Here is a 15400-nt window from a genome sequence, read left to right as displayed (position 1 = left end):
TTATCCACCCTCAGACCATTAAGCTTCCTGAGCACCTTCTCAGTCATAATTTTCACTACACATACTTCACTGCCCTGACACTCTTGAATATCCGGTATAATACAGATGTCTTCCACTGTGAAGACTGATGCAAAATATGCATTCAGTTCCTCTGCCATCTCTGCATCTCTCATTACAATATCTCCAGTGTCATTTTCTACTGGTTGTATATCTACCTTCAACTTTCTTTTACCCTTTATATAATTAAAAAAGCTTTTAGTATCTTCTTTGATATTAGTCACCAGCTTCCTTTCACAATTCATCTTTTCCTTCCCTAATGACCTTCTGTTTCCTTCTGCAAGTTTTTAAAAGCTTCTCAGTCCTCTATCTTCCCACCAGTTTTGGCTTCCTTGTATGCCCTCTCTTTCGCTTTTACTTTCGCTCTAACTTCACTTGTCAGCCACGGTCGTGTCCTTCTTCCATTCAAAAATTTCTTCTTATTCAGAATATATCTGTCTTACACTTCCCTCATTTTTTTCAGAAACTCCAGCCGTTGCTGAACTGCTGTCTTTCCTGCTAGTGTCCCTTTCCAGTCACTTTGGCCTGTTCCCCTCTCATGCCATTGTAATTTCTTTCATTCTACTGAAATACCGACACATTGGAATTTAGATTCTGCTTCTCAAATTTCAAAGTGAACTCGATCATATTGTGATCACTGTTCCCTAAGGGTTCCTTAACCTCAAGCTCTCTTATTACCTCCAGATCATTGCACAACACCCAATCCAGCACAGCCGATCCACTAGTGGGCGCAACAACAAGCTGTTCTAAAAAGCCATCCCTTAGACATTCTACAAATTCTCTCTCTTAGGGTCCAGTACTGACCTGGCTTTCCCAATCCACTTTGATGTTAAAATCTCCAATGATTATCATGACATTGCCCTTCTGACATGCCTTTTCTATCTCCTGCTGTAATTTGTAATCCATATCCTGGCTGCTATTTGGAGGTCTGCATACAACTGACATTAGGGTCCTTTTACCCTTGCCATTTCTTAACTCAACCCATAGAGTCTCTATATCTTCTGATCCTGTGTCATCCCTTTCTAATGACTACTCGTTCACTTGGTAATTCGGCATACCACAGGCTCTCTCTCTCTCTCCTTAATAAGGGAAAAAGAGGTGTCCTCATTTCACAGCAAGAGGGGAGACATAACAAACAGCTCACTGATTTACAATGTTAAAAGTCTGTTGCGTTGCTTCTTCTGAGCTCTGTGCCCAAAGAACTCGGATCTCTGGGCATACAGCCAGCACCTAGCTTGCTGCTTTTGATTTTCCATCTCCAACACACCAGTTTCCTGCAGAGGCACCGACCTTGTGTCTGCCTGCCTCCTGAGTCACGAAATCCCGGAACCCTAAAGATGCATTGGTCTTCCAGGCCACATCTTTGGCATATCGAATAGTGGCCAGTCGTGAGACCCCACAGCAGACCCCATTCCCGCAAAGAACCGTAGTCAGTGTGTAGCTCCAGGTCAGGGCCTTCAAAAGAACCCTGAAAGGGAAAAATAGAGATATCGAAGATAGAAACAGAACTGTTTCTGATGATGCAAGCAAAGGCATCACCGTTAGGCGCATCATTCTCCTAAGCTCCTTTTTTAGATAGATAGATAGATAGATAGATAGATACTTTATTCATCCCCATGGGGAAATTCAACTTTTTTTTTCCAATGTCCCATACACTTGTTGTAGCAAAACTAATTACATACAATACTTAACTCAGTAAAAAATATGATATGCATCTAAATCACTATCTCAAAAAGCATTAATAATAGCTTTTAAAAAGTTCTTAAGTCCTGGCGGTAGAATTGTAAAGCCTAATGGCATTGGGGAGTATTGACCTCTTCATCCTGTCTGAGGAGCATTGCATCGATAGTAACCTGTCGCTGAAACTGCTTCTCTGTCTCTGGATGGTGCTATGTAGAGGATGTTCAGAGTTATCCATAATTGACCGTAGCCTACTCAGCGCCCTTCGCTCAGCTACCGATGTTAAACCCTCCAGTACTTTGCCCACGACAGAGCCCACCTTCCTTACCAGCTTATTAAGACGTGAGGCGTCCCTCTTCTTAATGCTACCTCCCCAACACGCCACCACAAAGAAGAGGGCGCTCTCCACAACTGACCTATAGAACATCTTCAGCATCTCACTACAGACATTGAATGACGCCAACCTTCTTAGGAAGTACAGTCGACTCTGTGCCTTCCTGCACAAGGCATCTGTGTTGGCAGTCCAGTCTAGCTTCTCGTCTAACTGTACTCCCAGATACTTGTAGGTCTTAACCTGCTCCACACATTCTCCATTAATGATCACTGGCTCCATATGAGGCCTAGATCTCCTAAAGTCCACCACCATCTCCTTGGTCTTGGTGATATTGAGACGCAGGTAGTTTGAGTTGCACCATATCACAAAGTCCTGTATCAGTTTCCTATACTCCTCCTCCTGTCCATTCCTGACACACCCCACTATGGCCGTGTCATCAGCGAACTTCTGCACATGGCAGGACTCCGAGTTATATTGGAAGTCTGATGTGTACAGGGTGAACAGGACCGGAGAGAGTACGGTTCCCTGCGGCGCCCCTGTGCTGCTGACCACCGTGTCAGACCTACAGTCTCCCAACCGCACATACTGAGGTCTATCTGTCAAGTAGTCCACTATCCAATCCACCATGTGAGAGTCTACTCCCATCTCCGTTAGTTTGTGCCTTAAGATCTTGGGCTGGATGGTGTTAAAGGCACTAGAGAAGTCAAGGAATGTAATCCTCACAGCACAACTGACCCCCTCTAGGTGAGAGAGTGATTTTTCTCTTGTAAATTGACTGACCTAAACTGAGTTTAGTCTTTGATACAATAGTTTCAACAGTACAGAACAGGAAGATCAACCTGGAGCAAAAAGCAGAATGATGAAGGAACTCAACAGATCAAGCAACATTTGTGGATGGTAGAGGTATTTGCTGATCTTTCAAGTCTAGACTCTGCAGCTGTGAAAACTCCAGCAAAGTAAGAGTTAAAATGGTGTGCTAACAGATCGGAGCGCAGGCACTTTGTACAGTATTTCTATGTGTAAAAGTTCACTAAGGCAACAGTCAAGAAAAGATGCTGACTGAGACAAACAGTGTACAAACTTTGTGCAGTCATCCAAACTGAACATTGCCCTTGAAAGCTTAACTTTCGTAAAGCCTTTCTTTCTTAAAAGCCTGGGAACCAAGGTCACTAGGCATACCAAGACAAGATAAAGATGCAAATCAAAGACTGCAGGACAACACTCACAACTGGACAGTTATTTTACTAATTCTCAAGTATTATTGACCTTTAACATGTAGATTTAATTTGTTATTAACACCTGAAATATGCATTATGATTGGTACTTAAATATGCAAATGATGGAATTCAGAAGTGCACAATTTTCTGTTGGGTCAATTCCTGTATTCAACTCATGAATTTCTGTATAAAAATAGCATTTCTTTGTTCAAACTTCAGAGCAGTTTGGTGACAGGGGCCAGGCTGTTCTCCTTTGGCACAAGTAAATAAATTGTGCAAGTTGTCAAAGTGCTGTTCATGGCAACAACACATCAGCATCGAGAGGGGAAAGGAAAAATCGCTGTTGCAGAGCAGTACGAGGGAGGGGTCAGACGGAGGTTGGTAGGTGATTCATTGAACCAATTCGGGGGAGAATGATGGGCAGGTGAAACCAGGAAGGGAGGCGGCAAGGATGGAAAAAGAGCAATAGAAGAACTACAGGTGGATAGGTGACTGTGTGTGGGAGGAGAACACGGGGAGGGGGTTGTAGATTTTGTGAACTTGGAAAATTCAGTGTTTGTACCATTGGGATTAGACCAACCCAAGTAGAATATGTGATATTGTTCTTCCTGTTTGTATCTGGTTGGAAGGGATGCAGGTGAAACACTGCTTCACTTGAAAGGGTTCCTTGTTTAATGGTGTTGCACTGCCCAGCACTACAGAGGAATGTTCTAGGGTTCATGGAGACCTGGATAAAGTGGGATGGCCAGACCAGGGAGTAATTTCCAGTTACAGGTAGCACTCGTGACTCCCTGGTCTGCATGTGGCCTCTTTTACACCAGAGAAACCAAGGCAAGACTATTTTGTGGAGCATCTGTGCTCTTCCCACAATAGACATCTGGAGCTTCCAGTTGCATATCCCCCAAAGACTCTACTTCCATGCCCACCTGTCAGTCCTTGGCCTTCTCCATGCATAAGGAGAGGCAAAGCTCAAATTGTTTACCTTTCCCATCCCCTCCCATTCTTTTCTCCCCTTCCCCAACCTGGCTGTATCTCCCATCATCTCCCAGGTCCACTTTATAGCACATTTCCCTCATGTTGCTATGTATTGGCAAACCTTCTTCTTCTCTTTCAGTCCTGATGTAGGGCCTTGACCCAAAATGTTGACATTCAGCTTTTGCCTCCACATATGCAGCTTGACCTGCTGAGATCTTCCAGCCAACTTTTTTTTTTGGCTCCAGATTCCTGCACCTGCAGTCTCTTTTGTCCAGAATATCAAACAGGATTGGATGAGCAACATGCACAAAATGCTAGAGGGACTCAATGAGTCAGGCAACATCTATGGAGGGGATTAAACAGTCAGTAATTTGGCCAAGACCCTTTATGAGTCCTGATGAAGAGTCTCAGCCCAAGGCATCAACTATTTACTCACGCCCATAAATCCTGCCCAAATTGCCGAGTTCCTCCAGAATTTTGTAACTGTTGCTCAAGATTTCCAGCATCTGCAGAATCTCATGTTCATGTTTGTATGCCTTTTGTGAAGAATGGAAACCCCCAGCTGTTGCATACATAAATGATACATTGAACCGAACTTATGCCAATCTTCAACTGTACAACTTTTAATAAACAGATTGTGATGGAAAATAGATGGTCTTTAATTCCAGCTCGCATGCCTCCCTTTGTCAGCTTGAATGGTGCTTGCTCAGTCCCTGGTGCCAGGGCTTCATATTATGACTTAATTTATCCCATTAGATTTATACCAACCTTACAGCTACGTAATTGCTCCTGAATGGATTTCATCAATGGAATTTTAAACAAAATAAAGAGTGAAATTATCACCTCTTCTGGTCCTTCAGTGGCTTCCTAACACACACTTTACAGAACTCTGCATTTATATATAATTCGTAGAGTTTATATATACATAAGCCAAAGGGTTTTCATTTTTGAAGATATCTACAAAAGATTCATCTAACACCACATGCTTACCGATCCCACATAATAGCTTAATCCAATTTGTCTTTCAAAGAATTATTTTCTGATCCGTAGACTTCAGCCTTTATGGGTAAACATGTCAATGGTTTACCCGTACAGACAGGAGAAGATAACCATTTAATTTTCCCCGTAGTTCACGGCATAGTCCACTTAAAGTATCCCACATCATCTCGCAGGGAAACCATTCAAATCTGACATAGGGTCACAGAGAAAAAATTAGCCAATGGGTCAATTTCCATTTTAAGAGTAAAAACTTAATCCCTTACTTGGGTAGGGGATTAACCTTAACCCATACTGACTAGTGCTGTCTGGAGCTTACTGGAAAGTTTGTGCAATATGTTAAAAAGCTTTACTTTGCCTTTTTGAAAATGCATCATTAAATGATAAGAACCCTTGGTTTCAACATTGCCTGATCAGATGAGAAAAGCTCTTAAAGAGAGAACATTATCATTAGAACTTGTGATAAAGCATCAATTACTAAATTTAATTTCAAAGTTTTAGATCTCATCTTTATATGCACTCATTTTATCAATTGCAGGGTTTTTTAATATGCATTAATCAGGCATTATGGAGATCTATTGCCAATCCATAGTTTGCGTGATCCAATCGAATGACTTGCTAGCTACTTCTAAAAGCAAGCTGATGTTAAGGATCAGCTGCCATGGTATGGACCTGGGTTCACAAATAGGACAGCAGCTAGAGGTCTAGGTTTTCTCCCTGTGGTAAAAGATGTTAATGAACTGGTTTGGGTTTAACCTGACCTCAGCTTGCCTGTATCCAGATTCTGAACGGAATTGCCATCTCAAATTCACCTAGTCTGGACAATTAATCCAAGCTCTTGGATAAGTGGTCTGGTTACAAGGCCATGACATTACCCGCGGAGATGGGGCAAGGTGAAAATCTAGTGAAAGATCATTGACGTAAAACTTTAATCTCATTTCGCTTTCCATCAATGCTGCCTTATCTGCTGAGTTTTAACAGTATTTTTTTTGTTTTTCTTTTAGATGCCCAGCATCTGCAAGTTTGTTTTTATTTTCAAGAGAGAAGTTTGCACCTGGGAGTCTCAGTGCCTTTTTATTTAACCTGGTCTGTGGAGGATATTGGGCTGCATTTCATGGCAATGTAACAGTTAGATGCCACTGAGTTGCTGTTTCCATCCAATATATCCTGCCTTCTAGTCATCACATTTTTCTTTTGATCACTACAAGAAATAGTACCATCAACCCAAAGCAGCAGAGGTGTCATTTTAAACAATTGTCAGTAAACTCCAGAGAGACCTTGTGTTCCTTTCGGTGTCTGATCACACAGCAAAGCACTAGAAGTAGGTCAGTGACTGTCATCTCACCGGGCTAATCATACATGCCCCGGGGGAAACTTGCAGGATCATAAAGGCAAGGCAGTGTCTATTCTGCTTATATTCTTACTGAGTTACTGTTCAAACTTTTATTAATTGCCAGTTGTACACACTTCCAGAAGATCATAATACATAGGAACACTTAGCCCATGGAGCCTGCTCTGCTATTCCACCATAACTGATTTATTATCCCTCTCAGCCCCATTCTCCTTCCTTCTCTCCATAACATTTGACACCCTTATTATTCAAGAACCTATCAACTTCCACTTTACATATAAAGTTTAAAGTAAATTTATTATCAAAGTATGTGTATGCCACCATACAGGAGGTGATTGATACGTTCGTGGCCTAAGGTAGAAGGAGTCATTTTTAGAAAACCGAGCACATTTATTTTTCAACATAGTCCCCTCCTACATTTACACACTTAGTCCAGCGGTCGTAGAGCATACGGATCTTGGACCTCCAGAAAATGTCCACAGATGGGTGATTGATAAGTTCATGGCCTAAGGTAGAAGGAGATGAGTTATACAGCTCTCGTTACATGCACATGCAGTTCAACTCAGTGATTATGCAGAAAGTTTGAAGTTAATAACTCATCAGTTAATAACTCATCAGGGGTGATTGATAAGTTTGTGGCCTAAGGTAGAAGGAGATGAGTTATTAACTTCAAACTTTCTGCATAATCACTCAAACAGTTTACCTGCAGGTGCATGTAACGAGAGCTGTATAACTCATCTCCTTCTACCTTAGGCCACATACTTATCAATCACCCATCTGTGGACACTTTCTGGAGGTCCAAGATCCGTATGCTCTACGACCGCTGGACTAAGTGTGTAAATGTAGGAGAGGACTATGTTGAAAAATAAATGTGCTAGGTTTTCTAAAGTTGACTCCTTCTACCTTAGGCCACAAACTTATCAATCACCCCTCATATATAACGCTGAGATTCAATTTCTTGTGAGGTTCACAGTAAGTACAAAGAAACACAGTAGAATCAATGAAAAAACAACACGTGACAGAGACAGACAAACAACCAATGTGCAAAAGAGAACAAACTGTGCAAACACACAAAGAGAAATACATAAAGATGCAATAACCATCAAGAACACTAGTTGCAGAGTTCATAAAAGTGAGTCCATAGGTTGTGAAATCAGTTCATTGTTGGGCTGAGTGAAATTATCCCTTTTGGTTCAAAACCTTGACGGTTAACTGTTCCTGAACTGGGTGGTATGGGACCTGAGGCTCCGTTATCTCCTTCCTGGTGCAGCAGTAAGGAGTGAGTATGGTCTGCATGATGGGGGTCCTTGATGATGGATGCTGCTTTCCTGTAACAATGCTCCTGGTAAGTATGCTCAATAGTGTGAAGGGAATTACCTATGATGGACTGGTTGCTATCCACTACTTTTTGTAGGTTTTTCCATTCAACACCCAATGATTTGGCCTCCACAACCATGTATGGAAATTAATGTGGTAGTTAATAGTGTTATTCCTTTGCTGGCCTCTTGGTGTGTGCTCTGCCCTCTCCCTCAATATCGAACACTATAAATTCCACAGATTAACCATCCTCTGGCTAAAGAAGTTCCCCATCATCTCTGTTCTAATGGGATGTCCTTGTATTCTGAGACTGTGTCCTCCACGTCCACTCTATATAGCCCTTTAAATATTTGGTAGGTTTAGAACATAGAACAGCATAGCACAGAAACAGGCCCTTTGGCCCACAATGTTGTGCCAAACCAAATAATCAAATGGCCAACTAAACTATCCCTCTCTGCCCTCACAATGTCAATATCCTTCCATTTTCCTCACTTTCATGTGCCTATCTAAACATCTCTTAAATGTCCTTAATGCATCTGCCTCTACCTTCACCCCAAGCAGCACATATCAGGCACCCACCACTCTGTGCAAAGAACTTGCCCTTCGCATCTCCTTTGATATTACCTCCTCTCACCTTAAATGTTTGCCCTCTGGTATGAGACATTTCTACCATGGGTAAAAGATACTGACTGTCTTCTGTATCTACCCCTCTCATAATCTTATAAACCCCCAGCAGATCTCCCCTCAGCCTCTATCACTCCAGAAAAAAACAGCCCAAGTTTGATCAACCTCTCGGTATAGCACATGCTCTCTAATCCGGGCAGTATCCTGGTAAACCCCCTCTGCACCTGATCCAAAGCATTGACATTTCCTGTAATGGGATGACCAGAACTGTGTGCAATACTCCAGATGCAGCCTAATGAGAGTTTTATAAAGCTGCAGCATAACTTCCTGACTTTTGAACTCAAGCCCTTGGTTTAAAAAGGCAAGCTTGCCATATGCTTTCTTAACCACCCTACACAGATTGACAGGGAGTTGGATCCCCGTGATCACTCTTCTCATCAACACTGTTAAGGGTCTTGCCATTCATCTGCCATCACCCTGCCCATGTCTGTAACTGATCTTATCCCACTCAATTCTTTGCCAGTCAGCTACGCTATTCTCAACACCACCAATTTTCATATCATCTGACAACTTACTAACCCACCCATCTACATTTTCAACCAGGTCATTTATATACATCACAAACGGGAGAGGTCCCAATACAGACCCCTGCAGAATACCACTAATCACAGACTTCCATTTAGAATAAGTCCATTCGACCACTACCCTCTGTATTCTATGGGCAGTTCTTAATCCAAAAGGCCAAATCACCATTGATACCTTGCATTAATCTTCTGGATGAGCCTCCCATGAGGATCTTTGTCAAATACCTTACTAAAATCCATGTAGACAACATCCACTGCCCTGCCTTCATCAATCTCTTTCATCACTCTGTCAAAAAAGTCAATCAAGTTAGTAGCTTGCCCCACACAATTCCATGCTGCATCTCCCTAATTAAGTCATGGTTTTCCAAATGCTCATAAATCTTATCCATAGGAATTCTCTCTGATAATTTCCCAACCACTGATGTAAAGCTCACCGATCTATAGTTTCCAGTATTAACCCTTGTTCCCTTCTTGAATAATGGCACAAAATTATCTACTCACCAGTCTTCCAGGACCTCATCTGTGGCTAGGGTTGACACAAATATTTGTCAAGGCCCCAGAAATCTCTTCATTTGCCTCTCTCAATAACCTGGGGTATATCCCATCAAGCCCTGAGGACTTAACCACATGAATGCTCTTTAAGAGATACAATACTACCTCCTCCTTTAGCCTGAAATGCCCTAGCATATCAATATATTCCACACTGATCTCCTTATTCTCTATGTCCTTCTCCTTGGTAAATACTGATGTAAAGTACTCATTAATGACCTCATCCACATCCTTTGTATCCAAGCAAATGTCCCTCCCTTTATCCTCGAGTGATCCCACCCTCTCCCTAGTTATCCTCTTGCTCCTGACGTATGTACAGAATGCCTTGGGATTCTCTTTAATTCTACTTACCAATGACTTTTCATGGCCCCTCCTGGCTTTCCCAATTCCCTTCTTGAGTTCTTCTCTGGTTCCTTTATAATCTTCAAGGGTTCTGCTTGATTCCAGCTTCCTAAATTTTACATACTTTTCCTTTTTCTTCTTGACTAATTTCATCACCTCCCGCAACATCCAAGGTTCTCTTATCCGGTCATCCTTGCCCTTCCTTCTGACTGGAATATCCCTGTTCTGTACTCTGTTCAGTTAGTCTTTAAACATGCTCCACATGTCAGATGTGGACTTGCCGAGCTCTTGATGAAGGGTTTCAGCCCAAAATGTTGACAACTTATTGCTCTCCATAGATGCTGCCTGACCTGCTACATCCTCCAGCATTCTATGTGTGTTGCTCAGCCATTACTGAAGCTACTTATCTCTCATTTCCATTGAAGTCAATAGAATTAGAATGAGTCTGAATGTCTTGGTGTTGAGTTTTAAAATTCCCCACAGACTCTTCAGTTTTTCTCATTTCAGACATACTTTGCAGTGTATTTTCACAGCATCACAGGGATAGTATTTTCAAAATAATATGTAACATAGGTCAGCTACTGAATGATATTTGTACCAAAATTACACTCAGTGGCCATTTTATTAGGTACACCTGCCCGTTAATGCAAGTATCTAATCAGTCAATCATGTGGCAGCAACTCAATCCAGAAAAAGCATGCGGACATGGTCAAGAGGTTCAGCTGTTGTTTGGACCAAACATCAGAATGGGAGGAAAATGGGATCTCAGTGACTTTGACCATGGAATGATTATTGGTGAAAGACAGGGTAATTTGAGTATCTCAGAAACTGCTGATCTCCTGGGATTTTCACACACAACAGTCTCTAGAGTTCACAGAGAATGCTGTGAAAAACAAAAGTAAATCCAGTGAGAGGCAGCTCTATGGGTGAAAGTGTCTAGTTAATGAGTGAGGTCAGAGGAGAATGACTCAGGTAATTCAAATAACCAGGTGTTATAGAAGAGCATCTCTGAATGCACTACATATCAAACCTTGAAGTGGATGGGCTACAACAGCAGAAAGTCATGAATACACATTGTTTGGCCACTTTATTAGGTACAGGAGGTATATACTAATTATCAGCAGATATTAATTTAACTGTTGTAACCAAGACACCAAGCTTTAGTGTAGAATAGTGATTCCCAAGGGGACGGTTACATGTCCTAAGGAGTCGTTAAAGGAAACATAGAAACACAGAAAATAGGTGCAGGAGTAGGCTATTCGGCCCTTCGAGCCTGCACCGCCATTCAGTATGATCATGGCTGATCATCCAACTCAGAACCCTGTACCTGCTTTCTCTCCATACCCCCGATCCCTTTAGCCACAAGGGCCATATCTAACTTCCTCTTAAATATAGACAATGAACTGGCCTCAACTGTTCCCTGTGGCAGAGAATTCCACAGATTCACTACTCTCTGTGTGAAGAAGTTTTTCCTCATCTCGGTCCTAAAAGGCTTCCCCTTTATCCTTAAACTGTGACCCCTCATTCTGGACTCCCCCAACATCAGAAACAATCTTCCTGCATCTAGCCTGTTCAATCCCTTTAGAATTTTATACGTTTCAATAAGATCCCCCCTCAATCTTCTAAATTCCAGTGAGTATAAGCCTAGTCGATCCAGTCTTTCTTCATATGAAAGTCCTGCCATCCCAGGAATCAATCTGGTGAACCTTCTCTGTACTCCCTCTATGGCAAGAATGACTTACCTCAGATTAGGGGACCAAAACTGCACACAATATTCTAGGTGCGGTCTCACCAAGGCCTTGTACAACTGCAGTAGAACCTCCCTGCTCCTGTACTCAAATTGTTTTGCTATGAATGCCAACATCCCATTTGCCTTTTTCACCACCTGCTGTACCTGCATGCCCGCCTTCAATGACTGGTGTACAATGACACCCAGGTCTCGTTGCATCTCCCCTTTTCCTAATCGGCCACCATTCAGATAATAATCTGTTTTCCTGTTCTTGCAACCAAAGTGGATAACCTCACATTTATCCACATTAAATTGCATCTGCCATGAATTTGCCCACTCACCTAACCTATCCAAGTCACCCTGCATCCTCTTAGCATCCTCCTCACAGCTAACACCGCCGCCCAGCTTCGTGTCATGCGCAAACTTGGAGATGCTACATTTAATTCCCTCGTCTAAATCATTAAGATATATTGTAAACAACTGGGGCCCCAGCACTGAGCCTTGCGGTACCCCACTAGTCACTGCCTGCCATTCTGAAAAGGTCCCGTTTACTCCCACTCTTTGCTTCCTGTCTGCCAACCAATTCTCTATCCACATCAATACCATACCCCCAATACCGTGTGCTTTAAGTTTGCACACTAATCTCCTGTGTGGGACATCAATGAAAAAAAAATCAATAAAAGTCATCAATGGGTGTTCAAGATTCTTGGGGGGTGGCACACCAACTTGAGGTCAAGACCTTACCGACCATTAATAGAGCAGGCACTGAACCACAGGAACAAACGTAGCTCTGCAGGCAGCGAGCACACATCATCACAATGCATCTGAAACTTGGCAATCTCATCCAACCTTGCCAACCAAACAGATATTATTGGGGATGAATAAATTAGCAACCAGGGTGCCTAACTGTTCCCCTTGACTCGTATCATGGAACAAGTTCATGCAATTTAACAGCTGGTAAGTCAAGTACACCCTCTCAACTTTCTCTACGGTTCTACAGAAAACAAGTCGCGCGGCAATACAGTGCTGGCCAGAACCAAACTGTGAAATAGAGCCAATGAGTGAACCTGCTGACCCCAAGGATTCCTTTTGAGGTGTTCAAATAGACCTTGGCTTCATATGTGAGGTCAAGAACCATCTTTGGGGATTATGACAATTTACGTGATTGTGATTGTGCAGTGTCCACTTTTATTGGAAAATTAGAAATTTATGAAAAAAAAATGTTCTCAGTTTCCCTACATGGAAAGTAGGGTATTCCCTTTCACAGACGGTGATTTGCAAGAGTACTGCTTACACCTGCAGTCACTGCAGAAGGATTTTCAGAATCATATCAAGGATTTGATCAATTTGGAAATTCCATAGCGGGTAATTAACCTGTTTCTTTGAAAGGAGGAAGAACAGGAAGAAATGATCAAAAGTCAGAATGATGAAGCAAAGATGCTTAAAATGTCAGCTGTTATGGTGTGTGGCTACACTGTCAGATGAAGTTTCCTGGTCTTTGGAGATGAGCCAAACTGCTCTTCATTGCATTTCCATCCTCCTACCTTGTTGAAAGAGGCTTCAGGGCAGTGAACCACATACTTACAGAAACAGAAACTACTAGGACATTGTTATGCATGGGGACTTAAGGCTTTCACTGTCCCAACTTGAACCAGATATTTCAACTCGTGCTAAACACCATCAAGCTCAAGGATCACATTGATTTCAAAACTGCTGTACAGAGCACAGGTACTATGTAAGCTAGGTTTAAAGACAAATAAAAAATTAAGGTAGAATTATTTTTCTCATGTTAGCATATGGTAGACATGGTTTTACACTTTGGGGGCACCAGAAAGTATATTGTACCTAAGAAGGGTGTTGGCAAGTATGAAGGTGGTTTAGGGGAGCATTGGGCTAAAAAGAAAAGGTTGGGAAACACTGGTGTAGATTAATACACAAGATCTTCTCTATACAGCATTCCAAAAATAGTGCAAAGAACAGTAAACACCACTCTTTTGAACTGTTCCTCTCATTAATTTATTTGTCTGTCTTTTCCTGCCTGCCTTTGTTGATGATCCATCTCTTGAACTTGTCCAGTCCTTCCAGGTGAAGGTACTCTCACAATGCTTTTGGAAGGAATTTCCAGGATACAACAAACAAGCTGAATAAATGAGAACTACATATGGTGCATTTCAGTTTGCAGAAGGCATTGGATAAGGTACCTCATAAAAGGTTACTATAATACATTATCATGGATATGGATCAGCCCTCAATCTGAAAATGGGATAAATGGTCATTTTCAAATTGGCAATTAGCAACTTGTGGGGTACCACAAAAACCATTACTGAGGCCTTAACTGTTTACAGTCTATATGAGTGACTTCGACAAAGAAAGAAAATGTATGACAGCCAAATCGGATACAAAAATAGGTGGATTATAAAGTTGTGAGGATAACACAAAGAACCTACAGAGGGATACAGAACAGATAAAAGTATGGTCAAGAAGTTGCCATATGCCATATAATGTGGAAGAAGGCAAGATTAACCACGTTGGAAGCAAACATGAAACAAAAACTTAGGATTTAAGTAAAATGAGACCACAAGACAATTCAGTAGAAAGAGATCTGAGAATCTGCATCTTGAATTGGAATTGGTTTATTATTGCCACATTGCCACAGTGAATAGCTTGTCTTGCATACTGTTCATACAGATCAAATCATTACAGAGTACATTGAAATAGAACAGGTAACACAATAACATTGCAGAATAAAGTGTAATAGCCACAGGGAAAGTGCAAAATCATAACGAGATAGATTGTGAGGTCATGAGTCCATCTTAGTGAACTCGATTACCATTCACTAGTCTTATGACAGTGGGGTAGAGTTTGGCCTTTAGTGTGGTGGTTCATGCTCTCAGGCTTCCATATCTTCACCCCAACGGAAGTAAGCAGAGTGAATATCTGGGGTGAATGGGGTGTTTGATTATGCTGGCTACTTTACTGAGGCAGTAAGAAGTATTACCAGAGTTCACAGAGGAGTTGGAGGGCTGGTTTCCATAATGTGCTGAGCTCGGTCCACATACTCTGAATTAAAAGTAAGGGCTATATGGGAGGAAGGGTTAGATTGATCTTGGAGTATGCTAAAAGTTCTGCAACAGCATTGAGGGCCAAAGGGCCTGTCTTTCCCTCCCACACCTAGCAGCTAGTTCAGAGTGAAAGATGCCAATCATCATGACATTCATATGGCGACTTCACTTTCTTGGACACGTGATTGAATGAAACGTGTCTGTAACCTCACGATGAGTGCAACTGTTGTAAATTAACATCACCGTTAATGTATGTTGGTCCTTTGGGTCATCCGCTTCCTAAACTGGTAACTTTCATGTCAGTAATCTCCAGTACTGTAAAAAAAAAGATGACCATCATAATAATTTTCTAGCAAAGCACAATCCCAAATATCCTTTGCCAGCCACCATAAGCTGCTGCAGGAATGAATATGATAATGAGAGGATATTAAATTTATAAATCATGTTAATTGGCTGTAATATTGCAGAGTGTGTTCAAATTTTACTGTCTCATTGTGTAAAGTTATTCACAACCTCTCCCCTAAAAGAACATAGAAAAGAGAACAGTAAGGCACAGTACAGACTTCTCAGCCCATGATGTTGT

At 41.8% G+C, this 15400-nt stretch overlaps 1 long non-coding RNA gene across 2 annotated transcripts in view; it reads right to left on the bottom strand.

The window, feature by feature from the left end:
• Positions 1-14439: 14439 nt before the first annotated feature.
• The window catches only part of LOC140725705 (uncharacterized), a 50359-nt gene continuing 49398 nt past the window's right edge, over positions 14440-15400 (bottom strand). For both annotated transcript variants that reach the window (XR_012098424.1, XR_012098423.1), the window contains exon 3: positions 14440-15132. This is a non-coding gene — a long non-coding RNA (uncharacterized lncRNA). The remainder of the gene's footprint in view (positions 15133-15400) is intronic.

Source organism: Hemitrygon akajei, chromosome 3 (genome assembly GCF_048418815.1).
Source record: "Hemitrygon akajei chromosome 3, sHemAka1.3, whole genome shotgun sequence".
Classification (NCBI taxonomy): domain Eukaryota; kingdom Metazoa; phylum Chordata; class Chondrichthyes; order Myliobatiformes; family Dasyatidae; genus Hemitrygon; species Hemitrygon akajei.
The sequence above is the reverse complement of the archived record's forward strand: the minus strand, read 5'-3'. Positions and strand labels throughout refer to the sequence as shown.